We start from the raw sequence: 24,696 nt of genomic DNA, 5'->3' as shown, positions 1-24,696 counted from the left end.
CTCAAAAGGACTGTTGGACACAGGGTCTGAATTTTTTACGTTAATTTCCAGAGACCGAAAATAGCACCGAGGCCCCCCATTTCAGTGGGGTCATCTGGGACTTTAGTAACGACTAGACTCCTGGCCCAGGCGCTGCTCACAGAAAGCCTGCTGAGTCTGCAACCCACACAGCAGTCATTTCTCTGATCCCCAAATGTGTAACTGGTGGGACCTCCACACCAGTGGGTAAGAGCCGTCACGGTGCGGGGAGGGGAAGCGCAAACCTCCAAAACTGATCCCCACCCTTTTGGCTCACAAACAAGCCAAGGTAATAAATCCAAATCAATAATGCATCCGGGGGAAATGGCAAAAATTAGTGCCACCCTTAAAGAGGGAAAGGATACAGAAAGGATGGTCCCCATCACATCTTCCTTTAATTCACCAGTCTGGCTCCTACAGAAAATAAATCCTGAAGGATGAAAGGAGACTATTGCAAATTCAACCAAGTAGTCTCCCCAAGGCAGCTGTTGGGCCAGATGTGCTATCTTTGGTAGAGCAGATTAAGGGGGGCTCAGGTATGTGGTCCAAACTGGAAATTGCATTCTCTTCAGTCTCTCTCGGAAAAGGTCAAAAACAGTTCACGCTCACTTAGAACAAACAATAGTATGCAGAGGAGAGAACAATGCCAGTCATTTCGAAGTTTTTGTGGGGAGCCATAGGCCCCTTTGAGATTCTAATGAGTGGCCCCTAAAAATGCATGTGTGTGTGAGTACATATACATACATACACACATATGCATAAAATACTGCATAAACTTCAGATAGTTCATGAAATATCTAAAGACCCCAAATTAAGAATTCCCAATTTACATCATCTCCAACAGTCCCTAAATGTCTTGAGATTAAGCCGTATTTCCCATAATGAGACATTTTGTAGGCATTTGGGAAAAGTTTGCTGGTTTGCGTTTTGTAGGCACTCGATAAATACTTGCTGATTTGGTGTGCTTTCAGCTCTCAGGTCATGGACGAAAAGTAACATTTTCTCTCTAATTGTGCCACCCATCTCCCACCCTCCGGTGGTGACCCCAGGAAAGCCCATCACTGCGCACCTTTATCTCTTTAGCTTGCAGCTTTGCTTCAGTTAAATGAGGATGCTCTTGAAAGATAGCAAAATAAATTACCGTTAAAAAAAAATAACTTCTCATAAATCAGTTTACCCAAGCATGAATCAGTTCACATTCACTCTTGAACGCTAGTGTTACTTAGACATGAGGGAGAGTTTTCAAGAGGGCTCTGAATGCCAGATGGGACTTGGAAATTGATGGGTTGGGGCAAGACGAAGGGAAATTGCTGGAAATGAATACGTTTCCCCCACTACCTGAGAGTAGAGCATTCTTACAAAACCTCTTGTAAGCTAAAATGGCAGGGGAAAAAAAAGAAGCAATTGTCATTAACTTATATGGAAAAATTTTTGAGCCTTCCCAGACCCCAAAAAATAACTTCTCTACCACCTTTCTGATACCTTGGGACACCTTGCTAACAGATGCACAAAATAAATGAAGATAAAGCACAGATGCTCACGGACCCAGTTCAAAGCTATGGTGGCCTGATGCTGGGATGCTGAGTGCGTTCCCGGAGAAGGAGCTGCTTTTTGGGCTGCAGGCTGCCTTTATTAGGACTCGCAGCAACACAACACTGAACACTGTTTTTGCTTTCTGCCTTTTTTCATGAAAGCGAAAATCCTCTTCAGTTTCTTTGGTTGGCAAAGATAGGTACTGATGTAGGTCTTTTCGCAAAAACGAAGTGACGTACTGTGAACTTTCAAGAAACGGTGGACACCTGTAGAAACCTTGCCAGCTTCAGCTATTTTGTATTGGAGACTTAGTTCTGTGCTCAAAGTGATGTTGTGCCAGATGTAAACTCAGAGCAAATTATAGTAACCCCAAACTTTGCCTGATAAAAATATATAATTACTTTGTGATTTTCTTTTTAAGGAAAAACAACAAGCTGTTATAATAGAGCCACTGTATTAACATAATGGATCCTATATTAAATTAAATTTCCTAAGAGGTATGCAAGACCTTTCTGAGACCGTGTGATTCTTACCTGCCACCCTTATTTTGTTGGCCCCACCAATCTCCTCCACAGGGCCCCCGTTGAGTGGGCTTAGATGCTAAAAGCCTTACACAGGGTCTCAGATCAAGCAGCTTGTCCTGCTTCCTGACATGTTCTGGGTAAGGAAGAAGGTACATGTGTAACAGAGACCGCCAATTCCAGGTCTCCTGGCTTTCTTGAGAAACCATTCTTATAAATGGAGTGATAACGGGAGGCAATATGGAAAGAACTCTGGCCTAGAAGCAGATCTGAGGTCCCCGTCTTGCATTTGCAAACAGGATTCTTTAGCAAATCATGTTACCTATATGTCCCTTAAAATAAGAGTATTACCTGTCCTACTCGATAGTATTCTTTGAGGACTAAATGAAATAATGGATGTGAAAGCACTTTGTAAACAGATGCATTAGGTTTTATATCTATCAGCTCTGAACATACCTCCCTTCCTCCCCTTCATCTCTCCTTTCCAGGCCCATCAGCCTGTGTGGGATGTCCCTGACCTCCTCTACCTTCTCCATCTGACTGTGTTCGGGGTTTCCCCTACCCACTAACACAGTTTACACAACCGCACACTTTTTGTACCATCTTCCCTCTTACGGTTTCACGCATATTCGTCCTCTCTGCAATTTAAATGTAAGCTCTCTATAAACAAAGCCATATCACATATTCTTAAACCACTTTTCTTTGGCTGAAAACATGATAGGTCTCCAATAAATAGGAATATGACCAGCTGATTCTAAAATATATATATGCAAAAGCAAAGATCAAAAAATAGCCGAAACACTCCTGAAAGGAAATAATATGAGAAGACTTTCTCACCAGGCATTGAGACTTGGAAAATTATAGTAATTAAGGTACGGTTTATTGGCACACAGATAGACAAAGTAACCAATGGAACAGAATAAAGACAATCTGAAACCATGACATGCATTTACAGAAATGTAATATATCTCAAAAGTGACATTGTATATCACACAGGGGAAAAATAGACTATCATGGTGCTAAGACAATGGGTTACCCACATGGAACAGTTAAATTGGATTCCTACCTTGGGGCGCCTGGCTGGCACAGTCGGTTAAGTGTCTGGCTCTTGGTTTTGACTCAGGTCATGATCTCAAGGTCTTGGGATCAAGCCCGTTTCTGTAGGGCTCTACGCTCACCGGGGAGTCTCCTTCTCTCTCTCCCTTTGCCCCTACCCCCAGATTCTCTCTCTCTCTCTCTTTCTCAAATAAATAAGTAAATAAATCTTTTTTTAAAAATTGGATTCGTATTTCACACCAGGTATAAAAATCAATTCCAGATGCCTTAAAGGCTTAACTGGGAAAGGCAAACACATTTTTAGAAATGGTTCTTTAAAAAAAAAAAAGAAAGAAAGAAAGAAATGGTTATCTTTATGACTTTGGGATAGAAAAAGATTTTTTAAAGAAGATGAGGAAAGTGCTAACATTTTTTTTAAAAATCTGAACATTTTTACTGCATTAAAATTAATAACTAATGTAACTAGTTAATAACTAATCTATCCATCAAGATATCATAAAGGAAATGAAAAGGCAAGCCATAATCTGAGAGGATGTATTTGCAACACATCCGAGGAACAAAGGATTAGTACCCAGAATATATATATAGTAGAATGAAAAAAATTGCTCAGCGGCCTTGACAAGGTCTTTGGGGGAGACATAGTTTTGGAGTTTGAGTCCTTCCAAGTTTGAGGTGCTGTGGGTGGGCTTGCCACAGATAGGGGCTTTGCATGGATCCATCCTAATAAAGCATAAAACTAATTCTGCACAAATTCAAGGTGACCTGCCAATAATGGAACTGCCTGCTAGAATAAAAATCATTACCCTTCAGATAAAGATGACAAAATCCAGGTCCTCTAAAATATATCCAGAACAATTTTCAGTACACAATTCAAAAGTATTAGACATGCAAAGGAACAGGAAAGTGTGACCCTGAAGGGGCATAGATGTTGGAGTTAGCAGACAACTTTAAGCATCTGTAAGTATGTTCCAGGACTTAAAGGAACATACGGTCCCATTGAATGAACACACAGGGAATGTCAACAACGAAACAATGTTTAAAGCTTTAAATGGAAATTGAAGAATTGAAAAGAACAAGAACTGAAATGAAAATTTCACTAGCTGGGCTCGATGGAAGAAGAAAGTGTTAGCAAACCTGAAGACCAATCAATAAAAATTATCCAACCTTAAAAACAGAGAAAATAAAAGATGCTCAACATTGCTCATCATCAGGGAAATGCAAATCAAAACTACAATGAGATACCAGCTCACAACTGTCAGAATGGCTAAAATTAACAAGTCAGGAAATGACAGATGTTGGCGGGGATGCGGAGAAAGGGGAACCCTCCTACACCGTTGGCGGGAATGCAAGCTGGTGCAGCCACTCTGGAAAACAGTATGGAGGTTCCTCAGAAAGTTGCAAATAGAACTACCCTACCATCCAGTAATTGCGCTACTGGGTATTTTACCCAAAAAAATACAAAAACACTAAATCAAAGGGATACATGCCCTCCTATGCTTACAGCTGCATTATCTCCAATAGCCAAATTATGGCGGCAGCCCATGTCCATCGATGGATGAATGGATAAAGAAGGTGTGGTATATATACACAATGGAATATTATTCAACCACAAAAAAGAACAAAAAGGAACAAAATCTTGCCATTCGCAACAACTGGATGGAGCTAAAAAGTATAATGCCAAGCAAAATAAGCCAGTCAGAGAAAGACGAATACCATATGATTTCATTCATATGTGGAATTTAAGAAAATAAATGAACAAAGGAAAAAGAGAGAGAAAGAAAGAAACCAAAAAACAGACTCTTAACTATAAAAGACAGATGGCTACCAGAGGGGAGGTGGGTGGGGGGATGGGTGAAATAGGTGATGGGATTAAGAGTACACTTGATGAACACTGAGTAATATATGGAAGCGTTGAATCACTATATTGTACACCTGAAAGTAATACTACGCTGTATGTTAACTACACTGGAATTAAAAATTTAAAAATAGATAAAAAATAAAAAAGAAAGAAAGAAATTCAGGGGATGGATAATACTCACCCAAGGCTAATTTTGTAACATAAATAGAAAATATTGGGGCTCCTGGGTGGCTCGGTTGGTTAAGCATCTGCCTTCAGCTCAGGTCATGATCTCGGGGTCCTGGGATTGAGCCCTGCACCAGGCTCCTGACTCAGTGGGGAGTCTACTTGTCCCTCTGCCCCTCCCCCCAACTTGTGCCCCCCCAGATAAAGAAATAAAATCTTTAAAAATATATATATATATTAATTCCCTTAAAGGGATGTGCAAAGAAACCAAACAAACAGACAAAACCCAAAAGAATAAAACTCCAGAGAAGCGAACTGAGCCTCAGGAATTCATAAAACAATGATCAAATAGTCTATATATGTGTTGTCCAGTTTTTGGAAATTAAGTTTTATTAGAACACAGCCACACCCATTCACAGAGCTGAGTAGTTCTAACAGAGACTGTACGGCCCGCAAAGCCTAAAATATTTACTATCTGGCCTTTTGTAGGAAAAGTTTGATGACTTAGGCAAGAGGGACAATGGGAGGAAGGAATGTTATAGAAATATGTGGACAACAGTCACCTAACAGAAGCTAGAACCACAGCGGCCTGTCTAGGAAGACACTCAGGCACTGCCCCTTCTAGAAAGACTGCTCAAATCAAAGAGAGAGGAGAAATACCTGGCTTCTCTCTTCCTTGTCCCCTCCAATCTCCCCCCAGTGCCTCCCCCTTGCCAAACCCAGCTGACAAAAAGTCTGAAACATAAGGAGTCAGTCTCCTGTGGTACAAAGCCGGCAGCAGAAGGGCAAGAGCTAGATCTGAGGGTAAACCGAACCAAGAACTGCCAAGTACCTTAGAGAAACTCTTGCAGATCTGCACCAAGAGACATGGATAAGAATGCTCTAGCAGGTTTCTCAGGAAAAAAACTGGAAACAACCGAAGTGTCAACCAACAGGAGAATGATCAAAACACTGCAGAATATTCACACAATGGAATGTTACACAGCAGGGAGAAGAAATGAACTTCAGCTACACATGGTCACATTTAAATCTGAAAAATATAATGCTAAGTAAAAAAAAAAAATCAAGATACCAAAAAATATACTGATATAATTTATCTGAAGTCCAAAAATGTAGAAGTAAACAACACATTATTTTGTGGTATATACCTATGTATTAAGATTATAAAGAAAAGTAAGGAAATGATAAACACAAAATTCCAGCTCTTGGTTCCCTGAGGTGAGGATGGGGAAGCAGAGGAATGAAATTAAGGAGAAATTCAAAGGTAGTTTCACCAGCATTGGTTTAGTTAAGTTGAGTATCAGCTTCAATGGTATTCATTTTATTATTAGCCTTCATAACTTACATATTTGTGTGTATACATACACATATTTAGCTATGCATCATAATTTTTACAATAATTAGTTTAAAAAAAATAAAGCCATGCTTTCCAGTTGTATCTTAATTCTCTGTCTTTCCCTTAGGTATTTCAAGGGGAAAACCACCCCCTTCAGATTAGGAGACATAAACAGGAGGCTTTGTCCCAAGAACAGCCTATCTTAACTATAATAGAGACAAAATGTGTTTTGAGAACATCACTCTCCTGTACAGGATGAGACATAGAAAAGACAGATACATTTTGAAGGGTTAGCAGAGATGACAAAGATACAGAAGCATTGCTATAGAAGCCCACTGGGTGCTCTGCTCTGCTTGAGAGACTCCAGGAGCCCACAGTATCCGGTGTGCAACAGGAGAGCCTGGAGAGTGGGTTCTGTAAGAAAGAGGTGGGAGAAATCGAGACCCACCCAAGAACTAAAGGAAGGTCTCAAAGGAGAGGAGGCAGTCAGGACTTGGAAGGGTGGATGAGATGCCTTCCTTTCCTAGCACCTGGGGTCCCCAGGCTGCCAATGACCTCCTGCGTGATTTGAGCAGGCCAGTTCTTGCCCATTCTCAGATTCTACTTTCTGGGGAGGAGATAAAGCCCATCTGCTTTCCAGGGATAGTTAGGAGAAAGTGCAAAATTAACAAAACCCTTTATTGATATGATTAATAGGAAAAAGAACACCATTCACCAAACACCAACACCTAGTCACCCTGTTCTCTACATTCCTGAGAAGTCAGCAGAGCAAAACCCTAGGCTTTGCTAGGGAACAGCAACTTTTGTTCAACGTGAGGGCTCCTGCCCACGGCTGCCCGAGTTAGTCCCCTGTTTCTGGCATACCGATGGCAGTCAGGACGATAGGGAGAGGGCTTTACATCTGGCTCCAAAATGGAGCAGAGGACCTCACACATACTAATCGATTAAACGCTTAATGAATGAATGAATGATCGGCCAGCTAGCAATGCACAGGATCAGATGATTCCTCAGATACAAATTGCGTGGGATTCAACACACCCGGATATATTAAAACAATAAGTAATGTCTAAGAACTTAATTGGCACATTGAGTGGGTCAACATAACCATATGCAAAATGTGCCCCAAATGTCTATATGTAGGATCTTGTTCTCGAACACAGTATTTTTATGTTTCACCCATTATATTAATGTTCTCTTGGTTTCTTTATTAGGAGGCTAAGGCCAAATGAATCCAACAGCCAAACTTTGGAGATAACTCAGCCAAAAACCCGTCAAAACAGGCTTCTTTGTGCAACCTAAGGGGCCTCGGGAATCCAGGTCTTGGGGAAGGAACTCACTTCATATGTTAGGCCACTTCTCCGGCAGCCCCAGTCACAGGGGGTGTGACACTCTGACCCCATGGTGAGGTGAAGCCTGAGCATTTCACTTTCCCGAGATGGCAGATGGCTCAGGGACACAATGAATGAATGAGCGAGCACAAAGGGAGTGGAGTCAGATAAGGTCACCTCGAGGGTTTCCAGTAACCCTGGCTGAAAACCCTGGGCTCTTTCTCTCTTCTCTAGATCAGCACATCTGATCATCAGATTTGTATTCTGAGAAACACCAGAGGGAAATTAAGGGATGCAAAGCTGTCCCCACTCATTCAGCTGACTTAGTGGCTGAGAACTGAAGTTCTACTCAAAGAGCCTCACTATTCAGAAGGTAGCTTTTCTTTCCATGCCTTGTCTTAACAGCTTAGGGCTCCACTGACCTACCTGGAGTACGGCCCCTCTCCTATGGGCCTCTAGAGGATAGTGATAGGCCACCTGTTTCTTCCCCACTTACCAGTCCTTGCCAGTGGGCCACGGGAACTACATATCCCAACCACATTCCTTTCATTGTAGTAAAAAATATCTATACCACAGAATTTGACATTTTAGTCACTTTTGATGTACGATTCAGTGGCATTAAGTACATTCACAATCTTGTGCAACCATCATGCTATCTACTTCCAAAAGCCTTTCATCATTTCAAACAAAAACTCTCTAACCATTAAGCAGTAACTCCCAATGACCCCTCCCCCATCCCCTGGGAAGCACTGTTCTCCTTTCTGTCTCTATGAATTTGACTCTTCTAAGTACCACGTAGAAGGAGAATCATACAACATTGGTTCTTTGGTATCTGGCTTTTTCCCTCGACATCATTTCTTCATGGTTCATCCATGTTGTAGCACACATCAGATTTTCCTTCCTTTTTAAGGTCGAATAGCGTTCCATTGTGTGTATGGACCACATTTTGTTTATTGGCTCATCCACTGATGGACACCCGGGTTGTTCCCACCTTTTGGCTATGTGACTAATGCTGTGAGCACTGGTGTACAAAGACCTATTTGAGTCCTTGCTTTCAATTCTTCTGGGTATGTATTTCATTCTTTGGGGTACATTTCTTTAGAGTTCCATTTTTATTTGTTTCATGATGTTTTCTAATACACCATTTTGCAGTTTCACGTTGGTCTCCGTAGGCATTGCCACGCAGATATGCGTAACTTATCACAACCTCCTTGGGCTGACATTTTCAAGTGAAAAATGAAGTATAGCAAACATATGCCCATTTAGGTTGCTTTGCTACCCCCCATTTCAAAATATTATTTCCTCTATATATTGGGCACCACCTCAGATGCTGTTATAGTGTATTCTATTATAGTCACATGTATTTTTACCCATTCTGTTGTTCTTCTATCTTTTGTGAGGGCCCCAGCCTTCTATTATCATGTGTGTATGTCTAGAGCTTTCATTGTCCATTCTTTAAAGATCGATCTGCTAGCAATAAGCTCTCTTAGTTTTTCTTTGTTTGAGGATGTGTTTATTTCCCCTTCATTCCTGAAGGGTAATCAGTCTCAATATAGGATCTGGGCTTGGCAATTCCTTTTTCTCAGCACTTGAAAAATGCTGTGCTGCTTCTCCCGAACCCCATGGTCTCAGAGGAGAAATCTGCTGTTACTTAAGTTAGTGTTCTTTTATAGATACTATGCCGCTTCTCTTTGGCTACTTTAGAGATTTTTTTTCTCTTAGTTTTTCAAAGTGGGTAGATTTCAGAAGTTGGTGAAGATTTCTTTTTTGTCTGATTTGGGGTTCACTCACTTCTTGAATATGTAAGTCTATGTCTTTCACCAACATAAAGTTTAGGAAGTTTTCAGCCACTTGAATTCTTCAAATACTCTCAGCATCTTTGAGTTCCTCTTCTCCTTCTGCAGCTCCCATGATAGGAATGTTAGCTCTTTTGTCAGTGACCCTCAGATCCCCGAGGCCATGCTCATTTCCTTTCTGTTGCTCAGACTGAGTAAATTCTATTGATCTGCCTTAGAGTTCACTGGTTCAGTCTTCTCTTATCTCCACTCCACAATGGAGTCTTTCCAGTGAGCTTTTATTTCAGTTATTGAATTTTTCAATTCTATGATTTCCCTTTGGTTCTTTGTTATAACTTATATTGCTTTGCTGATGTTTTCTCTTTTCTCCCTTGTTTCAAGAGAATTTGTAATGGGTTGCTGAAGCATTTTTATGATGGCTGCTTTAAAATCCATATCATAGGGCGCCTGGGTGGCTCAGTTGGTTAAGCGACTGCCTTCGGCTCAGGTCATGATCCTGGAGTCCCGGGATCGAGTCCCGCATCGGGCTCCCTGCTCGGCAGGGAGTCTGCTTCTCCCTCTGACCCTCCTCCCTCTCATGCTTTCTGTATCTCATTCTCTCTGTCTCAAATAAATAAATAAAAAATCTTTAAAAAAAAATAAAATAAAATAAAATCCATATCATATAGCAGCGCCTGGGTGGTTCAGTCGGTTAAGCGTCCAACTCTTGATTTCAGCTCAGGTCATGATCTCGGGATCGTGAGATCAAACCCCGCATCAGGCTCTGTGCTGGCCATGAAGCCTGTTTGGGATTCTCTCTCTCCCTCTGCCCCTCCCCCACCTCTCTAAAAAAAAAAAAAAACCTTTAAAATCCATGTTATATAATTCCAGCATCTGACTCATCTCAGTATTAGCTTCACTTGATTGTCTTTTCTCATTCAAATTGCAGTTTTCCTGGTTCTTGGTATGATGAGTGATTTCTTTTGTCGTTGGACATTTGGTTATTACGGCAGGAGACTCCTGATCCTATTTAAGCCTTCTCTTTTAGGAGGCTGTCTCTCTGTTCAGGTTTAGCCTATAAGTTCTGGCCTACTTTGTGGGCTTTAGTTCCAATGAGAGTTTAGTTTTCAGAGCCCTTCCAGTGCTGTTCTGGTCTCCTTCATTCTTCTGGCGCTGCCAGGTTTCCCATTCAGTTCCCATTGGTGCCATCTGTGGGGGTAGAAAGCACTTCCTTCAGCCACCTGCTGTCACTGGGTGATCTTCTGGGGGAGGAAGATGGAGCAGAAACCACTGAGTTTGTGTCTCCTTTTGTCAGAGCATGGAGGGCAGAGAGACACAGGGCTTTACTGCACCTGCCACGTGTTCAGATCACACTGCCTGCCTGAGTCCGGGTTGTGGAGCAGTGTCTGAGATGCCCGGGGTTTTGCAGCTGCAACTGTGACCAGCAGATAGGGCTGCCTACTGGCCCAGGATATAAAACAGAGGCTGCAGCTCCCCACTGAGTCTCTGTGGGCTTCTCCTCTCCTGGTCGTTTGGCGAGAGAGAGCAGGCTTTTCTTGGGTTCTTTTGTCTATGCCTATTGGTGGTTCCAGATTGCAGGCCTCTCTGGTCCAGGGGTATGTGGGAGACAAGAGAACCCAGGGAACTCACCCTGTTATAGTTCCTCAGGTCCTAAACTTTCCTACCAGTGTGCTTCTTCAGTCTAGCCTTCAGAGTCCCTTTATCATTGTCTGCTTGATAATTCCAAGTGCGTTTAGCTGTATTTAGAGAAAGGGACCAGGGGAAAGTGCATCTACTCCACCTCGTTCCAGACCCAGCAGCCCAAATCAATTTTAATAAATCTGTAGGATCAAGTCAAGCTATCACCTCTCAATTATATAAAGGAGTGATTGGGTTATATGCATAAATATCGACACGGACACACCATGTATAACAAAAAGCAATAACTACATGAAGTCGAGATAGTGTTTTCTGATTGCCATAAGGCAGAAGCAAGGCCTTCTGTAGCACTTTATTTCAGAATTGAAGAATCAGTTACGAACAGATCAATTGCTAGCAAAATTCCAACATGATCTTAGTCAACTTCTGGGTGCTGGAGTAAGCGGTAGAGGGAAAAAATAAAACACTAATACTTAAAAATACTTTTGACTACAATCACTTCTGACCCGATGGAAGTGGCACACTCCTGTCCAGAACCATGGACTGTTGTGTAGCAGTTCACACTGATTTAGGCGCCCAAGAGTGAGGCCTGAGTCATGACTTGGAAGAAAACTGGGAAGCCAAGAGATAGCTAAACTCCTCTGCCCGAGACACAGAGGGGAACTGGGTGATGAGATTGAGTGGAGACATAAGAAAGAAGTGGTAGAGAAGGATAATGTGACAGCAGGGAGGAGACTTCCATGGAGATCCATAGATGAAGGACAGGAGGCTCTGGTAACTACTTTTTAAAATTCTTTGCCGTGCAGTGATCAATCTGTTATTCACAATGCCTTTTGCATTAGGTGTTTTGGGATGTGCAAAGAAAAAGCGTCGTGTTCCATGTCAAGGCAGGTGTCAAGGAGAGAGAGAGAAGAACTTCTGAACAGCAGTGAGACCTGAGTGAAATCTATAGTTCAAAAGAACAATAAGTTCGTTCTAGAGGCGACCGTAAGAATATAAGTGCCCAGAAATTCACAGACCAGATGAAAGCTAGGGGGGCAGATGAGTTTTCTGTGTATCTTTAAGGATAAGGTACTCTCTGCTTCAAGAAACATATGAGTCCATGTGTGTGAGCCTATGAGAGCAGAAGATAAGCAAGCATAACTGACAATCCAGCTGCTTTTCTCTCATGTAAGTGTGGCCAGCCATGAGACCATAACCCGGAGAATCTCATGGGTATAGATGGTAATAAGGAACACAGTAGAGACAAAGGACAGACTATTTGGAGAGGAACAACAGAAAGGATGGGAAAAATGTAACCCTTCTGCAGAAATGACGTACTTGAACTTTTGTGGGCTGACAACCATCCCAGCTGTGTTTTGAGAGTCCCTTCTATAATGGCTTGCTCCCTTCCAGTTTGCTAGAATTACTATGAATCCGTATTCTGACATTAGGCATTAATTCATATATTAGATATTTTTAAAACTTTAATGTAATAGGATATATAAGATTCTACTGAATCTTTGAAATTTTAACATGACCTATGCAGAGAACATATGAGATATAAAATGAAACTTAAGTTCTGATCTAAAATCTGATTTATTAATTAGTAAGACAACAGATATTGACAGTTTTGATGTGTTTTTCAACTATAAACGTAGGTTCTCTCATCTGAGAGAAAGGAAAAATTAAGAAGCCTCAAAAGACAGAAAAAAAGTTTTTTTCACATTATCCAAAAAATCCATCTTGATGAGATAAAGTATCTGTTGCATATCCTGTCAGTAAACCTCAGAGGTTTTGATCACATAGGAGTAAAAATGCACAAGGTAAAAATCAAACAGAATTCCAAATGTCTACACTAAGTTCCATAGCTGCAAAGCTAAGTATTTTGAAAAAAATGATACAAGTTTTCCTACTCTCTCACCAGGAAAAGATTGATCTGGCCTCTATAAGAGCCCTGGATGGGCTGGAACTGTTGTAACGGCTGTTGACCACGTGGTACAGGAGAGGTGGCTGGAAGGTGGTGGTGGAGACAGGGGGCATTTTGGGGGAGGATGACTCAAGGAAGAAGGAAAAAGGAGACACCGGTAATGGATCTTCTGCAGACCGACCCGGTGGTAAGCCCGTGTCACGAAAAGGACTGACTCACAGAATGATAAATAGTAACAATCTCAGGCATTTGTAGAGTATTGATTTCCCCGAGACTTCCACAGGTTTTCACATGACTAATCTAATTCATAACCAAGCAGTTCCTATGATGAGTCTGATGAATCTCCTGTGTGAGTCTATAGTATTCCTTACATCTCATAGAAGAGGAAACTAAAGAGAGAAGGTACATGGCTTCCCCAAGACCACATGGGATCCATACTAGATGATGGTCTCTGGAGGATTCTAGAACAAATCGTTCCAGATTACATGGACGACCCAGAGTTAAGTCACTGGATGCCTCCAATCGACCCTCAAATCTAGTTGAGTCTGAATAATTGTTGCGAATATAATTTTTGTTAATGTAATCTTAAATCTGAAGGCAATCCTCAAGTAGTTCTTTTTTTTTTTTTTTAAAGATTTTATTTATTTATTTGACAGAGACAGAGATAGTGGGAGCAGGAACACAAGCGGCGGGAGTGGGAGAGGGAGAAGCAGGCTTCCCGCCGAGCAGGGAGCCCGATGAGGGGCTCAATCCCAGGACCCTGGGATCATGACCTGAGCCGAAGGCAGACGCTTAATGACTGAGCCACCCAGGCGCCCTCTCAAGTAGTCTTGAAAGAAATAATACACAAAGTAAAATGGTAATTTAATAACATAAATAGCAAGCATTTCTATCTTGTTTACTGTGTGCCAGGTACTGTTGTAAGTGCTTTACCTGTATTACCTCACTTAATCCTCACAACCATCCTTTGATGAAGATATTACTATTATCCCCATCTTGCAAAGAAGGAAACTGAGGCAGAAGAGTTAAATAAGCAAGATCTCACTGTTGGTAAGGGAAAGAGCTGGGATTCCAGGCAGTCTGGTTCCATAATCTTAACCACCATTCTACATTGCCTTTCAGTACTATTATTAATAATACTCTAGAGTGAGGTTCCTGGAGTAGATCTACAAAAATTGGCAATATCAGGGGATCAAGAGAGGAGGTAAAACATGCATTTTTTTTTTCATTTTACTCAAAAGGAAATCAATTTCATTCTTGAATTTGATCATTTGAGAAAAACACATTCAGATTTAGAGAACGGGAAGGAACATGAGGGTAATTTTTGGAGTGATGATAATGTATATCTTTTTAAAACATTTATTATTGAAGTATAGTTGACATAAAATGTTATATTAGTTTCAGTGGCACAAACAGTGATTCAGTAATTCTATACATTAAGCAGTGTTCACCAAGATAAATGTAGTTACCATCTGTCACCATGCAACATTATTACAATATTATTGATTATCTTACTTATGCTGTACTTTGCATCCTCATGACTTCCTTATTTTATACCTGGAATTTTGTACATTTTAACCTCCGTGTAATGTATATCTTGATAGGAGTCTGGGTTACATGGGCGTATGCAATGGTTAAAACTCAAATTTGTGAATTTCATTTTATGTAAATTTTACATCAAAAGACACTGTAAATATTGAACTCTAGCTAATGATATTGAAGTGCTGATGTACTGAAAAGGAAATTTACAAATGTCTGAAATTTACGTTGAAATGCATCAAAAAATAAGATGGATTGATAGATGGAAGGAGGGATAGATGGATGGCCATGTATGTGATCAAGAAGGATAGTAATGTGTTAATGATAGAACAACTTGGTGAACTAGCCTCCGTGTGCCCCCTACTAATCACAGCCTCCACCTCTCCATCTAAAATGATAATCACCTTCTTGTGTTATGTTATGGTTTTATCACCCAGGTGTGCACAGTTTAGTTTGCTCCCTGTTTTAACTTGGTATACCCCCACTCTGTCTCTTCCTCTCCCTTACAACGTATCTGTGGAAGGACCTACATTCTTTCACCTGTGGAGCTTCCTCTGATCTAGACTTCGATGACTGCATGCTCATGGTGCAGGCCAGCATGTTCCTCCATCCTCTGTATTCAATGCACATTGGCCACTGGATCCAGAGGATTAATGACACACAGATTCCATCCTTTGGGCAAGACAAAGTGGTGGTGTGTTCTTGCACCACGAGGTACGTAATGTCTGCTTTTTACTCTTTAATGTTGGCAGTTGTTTGTGCTCAGTGCCTAGGTTTGTGAATTCATCTGAGATAGATAAGGTGGTGGTATTCTAATTTTATCACATTGTTTTCTTTGGTTGGCTGGAATAATTTTATGAAAAGATGTTTCTCCTCATCTACCATTTTGGTTCCCCAGCTGCAAGGTTGATAAAGGATAGGCAGGATAAACAGTCAATTCTTTGTTTTTATTCAGTTTTCACAATAATAAATTGGTTATCTGTCATCTTCAGAAGGTGAGCAGTTAGTTTTCTTTTTAGATATTATTATGAAATAATGGATTTAAACATATTTAAACATTATCCTTGTTAAGGCTCAAATTGTTTCACCTTTGACCTGCGGAGGCTTCTTCAAAATGGCTGCTGAGGCTTTTGTCCGTATCTCTGGTACCCTTTGAAAGCCTCCCTGCTACGTGATAGGTCAAGATGCTCCAGTTCATCTGTACATTTCCCACTCCAGACCTAGAATCAGCCATTTTGCCAAGAAGCCCTAGTTTCTTTTAACAAAACATAGTATTTCAAGATCATAATCTGGGCACGAGAACCACTCATTGTTCCTAGGGAATGGCGTTTCCTTTCTTCCATACTAAGAATCTTACTTCTCAAGGACCCAAAGGATGATAGAACAGAATATCCCATCATTTGCTCTAACCTATAATAATTATACAGTGGTCTCAGAATCATAATAAAGCCACCACAAATTATGATTAAATAGTTTAAAATTTTTTTTCTCAGGTGAACCTCTTTCTCTCTCCTTTTTTTTAAGATTTATTTATTTACTTGAGAAAGAGAGAGAGTGGCGGGTAAGGGCAGAGGGGGAGGGAGAAAGAGAATCTCAAGCAGACTTACCCTTGAGCTTGGAGGACAGGGGGCTCGATCTCACAACCCATGAGATCATGACCTGAGCCGAAACCAAGAGTTGGATGCTCAACCAACTGCACCACCCAGGCGCCCCTCTCTCCTCTTTTTCAATGGTTGTGCCAGATCTATGTTGATAGATCATATTACCTCTACATATTATAATCTCCCTCTTGTAACCCTCATTAAGTATTAGCTCTACAAGCAACCATGTACCTCATGTTTACCACCAGTCTTCTGTCAATGTCTCCCTAATCTTCATGGTGGACTTGATCTCCAGCAGATATTCTAATAAGGGCCCATGAGAACAGTATTCCCCGAGTTCTTGCTTGTTGATCAAGTCTGTGTCAATCACATTTTCTTTCCTTGAGCGTCTTTAATATATTATTCCACTTTCCTCTGGAATAAAGCTTTACTGTCAAAACTCTGATAATAAGCTGATTTTCTTTCCTTCATGAGTCACATGCTTTTTGTGCCTAACTGCTCCAAGAAAATTTGCTGTCTCTTTAAAGTCCATCAATTGTTCTAGAAAATGTGCTGGAATTGGTAGTTCTGGGTCAAGTGTGTTTTTTCAATCTGTAGGACAAAACATTCCAGAAAATAATTCGGGTAACTTTTCTTAATTTTCAGTTCTAACACAGTTTCAGTTCCACTTCTTTACTCTTCTTCCTCTCCACAGGCTCCAATTATCCATATTTCAGACCTTTCTTATCATTCCTATTTGTCACATCTCTCAAATCTTTTTTATTTCTTCATTTCTTTTTGATTTTTAAATTATAGTTCTTTTTACCTTCTATTATGTCTGCTCTACCATTCCTTCTGGTTTGGCCTTCTTTTCTAAAATGATTTTTCTCCTTTTAATTCTAGTTCTTTCTTAAATTCTGTCATTTGTATCTTTTATCATTTTCTTATTGTCTTGTAGCTCTTTTGAAATAGTATATCACTGCATCTAGCTCTTTCCCATCAGGTCTTTCTGGCATGCTTTCATGGTCTACAACTTGTTTAATTTCACACAAAAACAGTAAGCCCAGGGGTGCCTGGGTGGCTCAGTCAGTTAAGTGTCTGCCTTCAGTTCGGGTCATGATCCCAGGGTCCTGGGATCCAGTCTCTCCTCAGCAGGGAGTCTGCTTCTCCCTCTCCCTCTGCCCCTCCCCCTGCTTGTGCTCTTGCGCATGCACTCTCGCTCTCTCTCAAATAAATAAATAAAATCTTGAAAGAAAGAAGAAAGAAAGAAAGAAAGAAAGAAAAGAAAGGAAGGAAGGAAGGAAGAAAGAAAGAAAGGAAGGAAGGAAGAGTAAGCCCAGAAAGTATTTACTCATACAAGTTCACTTTTTAGAGCATGAAAAATAACTTAATTTTTCAAACAAATTTGCATTCTATTGTTTTCTTTGGAGAAGCGGTTCACAAAAGCAAACAGTCCACAAGGGACTGAGAACTCCCAAAGGCAGGCCATCCTTGCTTCAGGGGTTGGTGCTTCTTTCAGGTAACTGTTTTCCCCTTTCATAGTTTCCCTTTTCATACAATTTAGTCAGAAGAAAGCGCACCCACATCACATGCTTTCAAAAAGGCCTAATGAATCTTGTTTCATTTCATCTGCTGTGTCAGTTCAGCTTCCGCTTTTGAGGTCCCGCAGAAAAGAATCATCTCTGTTCCTTTGTGTGAATCAAAGAGAGAGATCAGTGACATATTGAATGAATATGAATTAATATGAAAGGGAGTTTCAAATTCAGGCACCATCCAACACCAACGCTGAGCATAAAACTGTCTTCATTGAAATATTTGATCAATTGTTTGATGCCAAGCAATATTTATTTAATTAGATATTTGTCTCTCTTCACATAAGAGGACAGATTGCTAGATTTTACAGAGGAACAAATTTAACAATTTCCTATCAATAAAATAGAACTTTGCCCTCGCAATGTTTTAACCACTTGAACTTTGAAATGCAAGTTGTCTCCATGGTTATTTGCCATTTTCTTTGGATTGATAAAAATAATTTATTTAATATTAAGATAAATGCCTATGAAAAATAATTATTTTGCTTTGGAAGTATAGAAACACCCAAGCACTCCTTTGATTAAGGACAAAAATCTCTGAGCATTTGCATATAAAAAGGAGTTATAAAAACTTGGGTAATTATGAAAAGCTTGCATTAGGTCTGGCCACCCAAAGAGAACCTCTTGAGTCCATAAAAATCCTTCTAGACTTTCCCAGCAATAATTTCCCATGCACTTCCCTACTTGCACCCAAGACTTGGTCAGGTCATTCCCAAAGTGTAACAAAGGCTACAGCCCCATGCTCAGGCTACCAGGCACAAAGAATTACATAACGGAATCATTGATAATGTTAAACTATAACTTGGACAGAAAAGGGAAAAAAAGACAAAAGAAAAGAAGGAGAAACTTAAAAGGTAAAGGTGAACGTGAGCTGGGGAATAGGACAAAAGGAAAGAAAGAAATGCTAGGCATCCATCAATAATCACCTCTAGGAATGTACAGCATGGTGACTGTAGTTAAGATTACTGTAGGAGTGGCTCAGTCAGTTGAGCATCTGACTCTTGGTTCTGGCTTGGGTCATGGTCTTGGGGTTATGAGATCGAGCCCCACGTTGGGCTCCACACTAAGCAGGGAGTCTGCTCAGGATTCCCTCCGTCTCCCTTTGCCCCTCCCCCAGCTCACACACTCTCTCTCTCCCTAAAAAAAAAAAAAAAAAAAAAGAATACTGTATTGCATAGTCAAAACTTGCTAAGAGAACAGATCTTAAAAGTTCTCATCACAAGAAAAAGATAATTTGTAACTATATGTGGTGATGGGTGCCAATTGGACTTATTGTGGTGATCATTTCATAATGTATACAAATATCAAATCATGTTGTACGCCTGAAACTAATACAATGTGATATGCCAATTATATTTCAATGAAGAAAAAAAAAACCTCTTGCTCCTAAAAGAGACTCCTGTCATCATTATCACCAACCTCATATGGAATCACCATTAATTTGCACTTGCTGTGTATCAAGCACTGTATTTGGTGCTTTGCGTGCACTCTCGCGCTTTATTTTTGCAAAAACCCCACAGGGTAGCCATTCCCATTGAAAATCATAGATTGATTTGTACATGAGTGTTCATGGCACCACTGCTCATACTAGGCAAAAAGTGGAAACAACCCAAATGTCCATCAACTGATGAATGCATAAGCAAAATTTGGCATATCCATACAATGGAATATTATTCAATAAGAAGAAGAAATAAAGTACTAATACATGCCACAGCATAGATAAACCTTGAAAACACGCTAAAAGGAAGAAGTTTATTATAAAAGACCACATATTGTATGATTCCATTTACATAAACATTCCAGAATCGACAAATCTGTACGAACAGAAACAGATTAGTGGTTTCCTAGGGCTAGTAGGGGAGGTGGTATTGGGGAATGATGCTCATGAATACAGGGTTTCTTTTTTGGGTGGTAAAAATATTCTAATATTGATTGTGGTGGTGGCTGCACAACCTGTAAATATGTTAAAACCACTGAATTATACACTTTAAAGGGATGAATTGCAGAGCATGTGAATCATATCTTTATAAAGCTGTTTTTAAAAAGTCATTGATTGGGGCAGCTGGATGGCACAGTTAGTTGAGATGAGGATTCTGTTTCGGCTCAGGTCATGATCTCAGGGTCCTGGGATGAGGCCCCACCTCTGGCTCCATGCTCAGTGCAGAGTCTGCTTGCGGTTCTCTCTCCTTCTCTCTCTGCCCCTCCTGCTCATGCTCTCTCTCTCTCTCAAATAAATAAATAAATCTTTTTTAAAAAAGTTATAGATTGAAAATACTAGTCACTTTTTGAGGAAAGGAGTCCAAGACTGATTTGCTTAAGCATAACAATTGGCCCGTTCCTGAGACATTTAAGAGGCCCTAAAAATATGGTAGAAAACATCTCCCCACCTGGGCTGGGAGCCATGGTTCTGAGTTCTAGCGTCCTCCACCAACTAGCTGGTAACTGAATAAGCAAAATCTTGAAATATGGTGGGGTGGGGAGTGCACAAAATCTGGTGTTGCCGAGGGAAAAAAACATGTGTGTTCTGCTTTGTAGGTGCCTTAGTTTGTAAATTCATCCCTTTCCTTCAACCTCTACCTAATCACCAAGTCGTGGAGAGTCTATCTCCTTAACTCCTCTCCCATCCACTTGCTTTGCTGTTTCCACCATCTACCATCTTGCCGCAGGCCTCCATCACTTCTAAATTGCTGTAATCACATCTGTCAGGGTCTCTCTTCCTCCACTGTGGTTTCCATCCATTTCTCTGATCTCACTGCTGCCAGAGTGATCTCTTTGAAATTAAGGTCTCAATTATCAGGAAAATGCAAATCAAAACTACAATGAGAAACCACTCATACCCATTTGGGTGATTATTATCAAAAAAAAGGACAGAAAACAACAGGTGTTGGCAAAGATATGGACAATTTGGAACCCTGTGCTCTGCTGGTGGGAGTGTAACATAGGAGAGCTGCTGTGGAAAACAATTGGGTGGTTCCTCAAAATATTAAACATAGAATTACCATATGATCCAGCCATTCCACTTCTGGGTATATACTCGAAAGAACTGAAAGCAGAGTCTCCAACAGATATTTGTACACTCAAATTCATAACAGCATTATTCACAATAGGTAAAATGTGGAAGCAACTCGAAAGTCCATTCATGGATGAATGCATAAGCAAAATGTGTGTATATACATATAAAGGATTCAGCCTTAAAAAGGAAGAAAATTCTGTCATATTCTACAACACAGATGAGCCTTAAGGACATTATGCTAAGTGAAGTATATCAGTCACAAAAAGACAAATATCCTGTGATTCCAAACCACACAGGGCATCTATTTTTTTTTTTTCTTTAGGATTTTATTTTTTGAAGTAATCTCTGCACCTAATGTGGGGCTTGATCTTACAACCCCAAGATCAAGGGTCGCATGCTCTACTGACTGAGCCAGCCAGGCATCCACTTAGATGAGGTATCTAAAGTAGTCAAGTTCATGGAGAAGGAAAGTAGGATGGTGGTTTCCAGGGACTGGGGGTAAGGGGAAATGGGGAGTTATTGTTTAATAGGTACAGTTTCAGTTTTATAAGATAAAAAGAGTTCTGGAGATGGAGATGGATGGTGGTGATGGTTGCACAATAATACAAATGTATTTATACCACTGAACTGTATGCTCAAAAATGGTTAAGAAAGTAAAGTTTACATTGTGTGTATTTCACACAATAAAAAAGGGGAGAAATGCTTTTTTCAATTATCAAAAATAATAATAATAAGCACACTGGTCATAGTGCCAGTACCACTCCCCTGCCCTAAACCCTTCCACCTCCGCTTCGTCTTAGAGGATGAAAATCAAGTTGCTTGGCTCCCCATCCCTTGGTGAACTTGCTCCTAGTGTCATCTCTGTGACACTTCCACCCAACAGAGAGGACATGCCCTCAGCCCCAGCAGTACGATACCAGAGGACTGGAGGCCCCTTATATTATGTCACAATTTCTCACATGTCCACGCCTTTGCACAATGTTCCTCCCTATGGAATTGCCCTTCCTCCTCTTCCTATTGTCAATGCCTAGACCAAGGGCAATGCATCTGACTGCTTCTGCAGTGGTGGATGGGGTTGGGGTGCTGGCTGGAAGGAAGCACAAAGGGAATTTCTGTGGTGATGAAAATGATTTATATCTTGATTGGGTGGTATTTACATAGATGTATGCATTTGTCAAAATTCAGTGAACTACATCGCAATCTGTGCATTTTATTTAAATTTTTTATACTGGTAGGCAGCATGAAAAAGATTCATTCAATGTTTCGTTTCCCATAAGTTTTCCCTGAGCACCACTTCTAGCCCAGGCTGATTTAGATACCCCTCCTCTGGGCCCCTGTAACACTCGACAAATATGTCCGTCACAGGACTTAACTTCCCCCACTGCACACACACCTATCGAATTTGTTTGTCTGCCTCACCAGACAATAAGCTTTAGAGGGCCAGGACCATGTTCTAACAGCTTTATTTCCCTAGCACCTGCTAAACCTGTGTGGCATCTCCAGCACCACAAAAGCACTTATTAGGGCGCCTGGGTGGCTCCGTTGGTTAGGCGACTGCCTTCGGCTCAGGTCATGATCCTGGAGTCCTGGGATCGAGTCCCGCATCGGGCTCCCTGCTCAGCAGGGAGTCTGCTTCTCCCTCTGACCCTCCCCCCTCTCATGCTCTCTCTCTCTATCTCATTCTCTCTCTCAAATAAATAAATAAATAATCTTAAAAAAAAAAGCACTTATTAAACAAATATCTATTAAATGGATCAAAATGAAATATATGGATGGGCAGGTGACAGAGGTGGCAAGAGAGAGACAGGAAGAGATTTCTGAGGTTGTACTACAACCCCCCAAAATGTTACATTTTAGTAAAATGTAATCACCAACCACAATTAGAATCAGTTTACAAACCGCGCCCACCGTTGGCTACCATCTTCCATCCCGTACACAAACAATCCCTCACCATCACTTTCTTTGCTGTTCCTTTTAAACAGTTTACACCAAGATTAATTGATACGTGTGGGGTTGTGGGGGACACCTTCCCCATGTGATGGGAGATTTGTCTGTCTATTCCCCTCCTACCCCCATAGACAGTCTTAAAGAGAGACGTTTAGAAGTCATTCCTACAATGAACTTATGTCCTGTCGAATGATTAGCAGGAATGATGGCAAATCAGTTTTCCAAGAATGGATTTCCCTGCTTCTTGTTCAGGGAATTCAATTCTAATCTCTTCAAAACACATGTCTAAATGAGCTTTAGCATGCCTATAATTAACTTCATTTAGATAAATATTAGTCTCCTGAAATTTTACATTATAACTGTGGCTCTGGTTGAGCGCTCCAGGAAGGTTCCACTGCGCTGCGGGAATCCATGAAATGTTAACAAACACTGACAGTTTAGCAGGTGTCATGGAGGAGAGTAGAATCCCAAACAGGATTGCGCTACACCAGGCATCTCAGCCGCACCTCATCAAGGTTATCTTCTTGCCACTCCTCCACCTGCATTTACTGACCCAGCGGCACAGCCCAGGCACACTGAAATTCCTCCCCACCTGATGCATTTCCCCACTACCTTTCCCACGCAGCACCTGCACCATGAAAATCTCTGTCAAGAAAGAACTGAGACTCATTCACTCCATGGTAATAGTGACTGATACAGGTCCATGTTCTCTCTTAGGCAACTCCAAATCCCAAAACTCTGAAAGCCGGAAAAGCTTTTTGAAGTTTGATGCAAACTCACTTGACAGCATGCCCAGGCCTGAACTGACTTGAGACCATGTGTAGTCTTTATCATGCTTCGTTGTAAATATTCATCATTGTCTGATTAGAGAGAGCAGCCTCGGGCTGTGCTCGCAGTATTACATACTATCCAGTATACGCAAACGTATCACCTTTCTCAAATCCAAACACATCTAGATGCCCAAGGACATCTGGCACCAAATATTTTGGATATGGGACTGTGGGCCTGAGCCCACTAGAAGGCCAGTCAAGCCCAGAACATTTCTGGGTCCAGGTGGGAAGAGCAAGGACATGGTAAGTGGCGTCTGGGTATCTGACATGGATGACGGAGCAGGGAGTGGGTCACATCCGCCTGACTCAGAGCATCACCTGGTCCAGCAGCCCCATTGCATAGGAACACAGGTTAGCCATGACCTTGCACTTGAAAATGGTCATTGGGAGATACTGAGGACAGTCTCACTGCCTCAGAGACAGGGCCCTGAAGCAGAGCTCAGAGAGCACCTACAAAACCCTGTCCGTGCAAACGGACCTTGTGCAATGGCCATGGCTGGGGGCCACCTCCAAAGCAGCAGGCCGATTCAGTGAATTCTGGTCCCCAGCTCACCATCCCAGTTTGTTGATGTCATAGACACATATCTGAAGGTTGAACTGAATTGCGTCCTTGTTATTGAAGTATAACAAACATGCAGAACAGTGCACACTACTGGATGAACTTTCACAAATTGAACACACTCTTGTAAACAGTGTCCAGATCAAAAAATAGAATATGCCCAGAACTGCAGAAATGTCCCTCATGTTTCCTTCCAGGTCATAATCATCCCCACCAAAGGCAACCACAATCCTGACTGCCAAGAGTCCACTTTCTCTTGCTTGATTCTTACATTCTATTCATCCAACGTTTTGCCATTAGGGGGACCCAGCTTGGGTGATTAACTGGTCTCCTCCCTCTCTTCTATAAAATGAGCTGGGGAGGAGTGGAAGCAAAATAACCATGGTACACATCCTGATACAACTCAGAAAGCACGTGCTCTCACCCCACCTTGGCAGTGCCTCAAAACCAACCCTAACTGAATATTAAAAAAAAAAAA

This window comes from Leptonychotes weddellii, chromosome 1, assembly GCF_054177405.1.
Source record: "Leptonychotes weddellii isolate Sample4059 chromosome 1, ASM5417740v2, whole genome shotgun sequence".
Taxonomy (NCBI): Eukaryota; Metazoa; Chordata; class Mammalia; order Carnivora; family Phocidae; genus Leptonychotes; species Leptonychotes weddellii.
The sequence above is the reverse complement of the archived record's forward strand: the minus strand, read 5'-3'. Positions refer to the sequence as shown.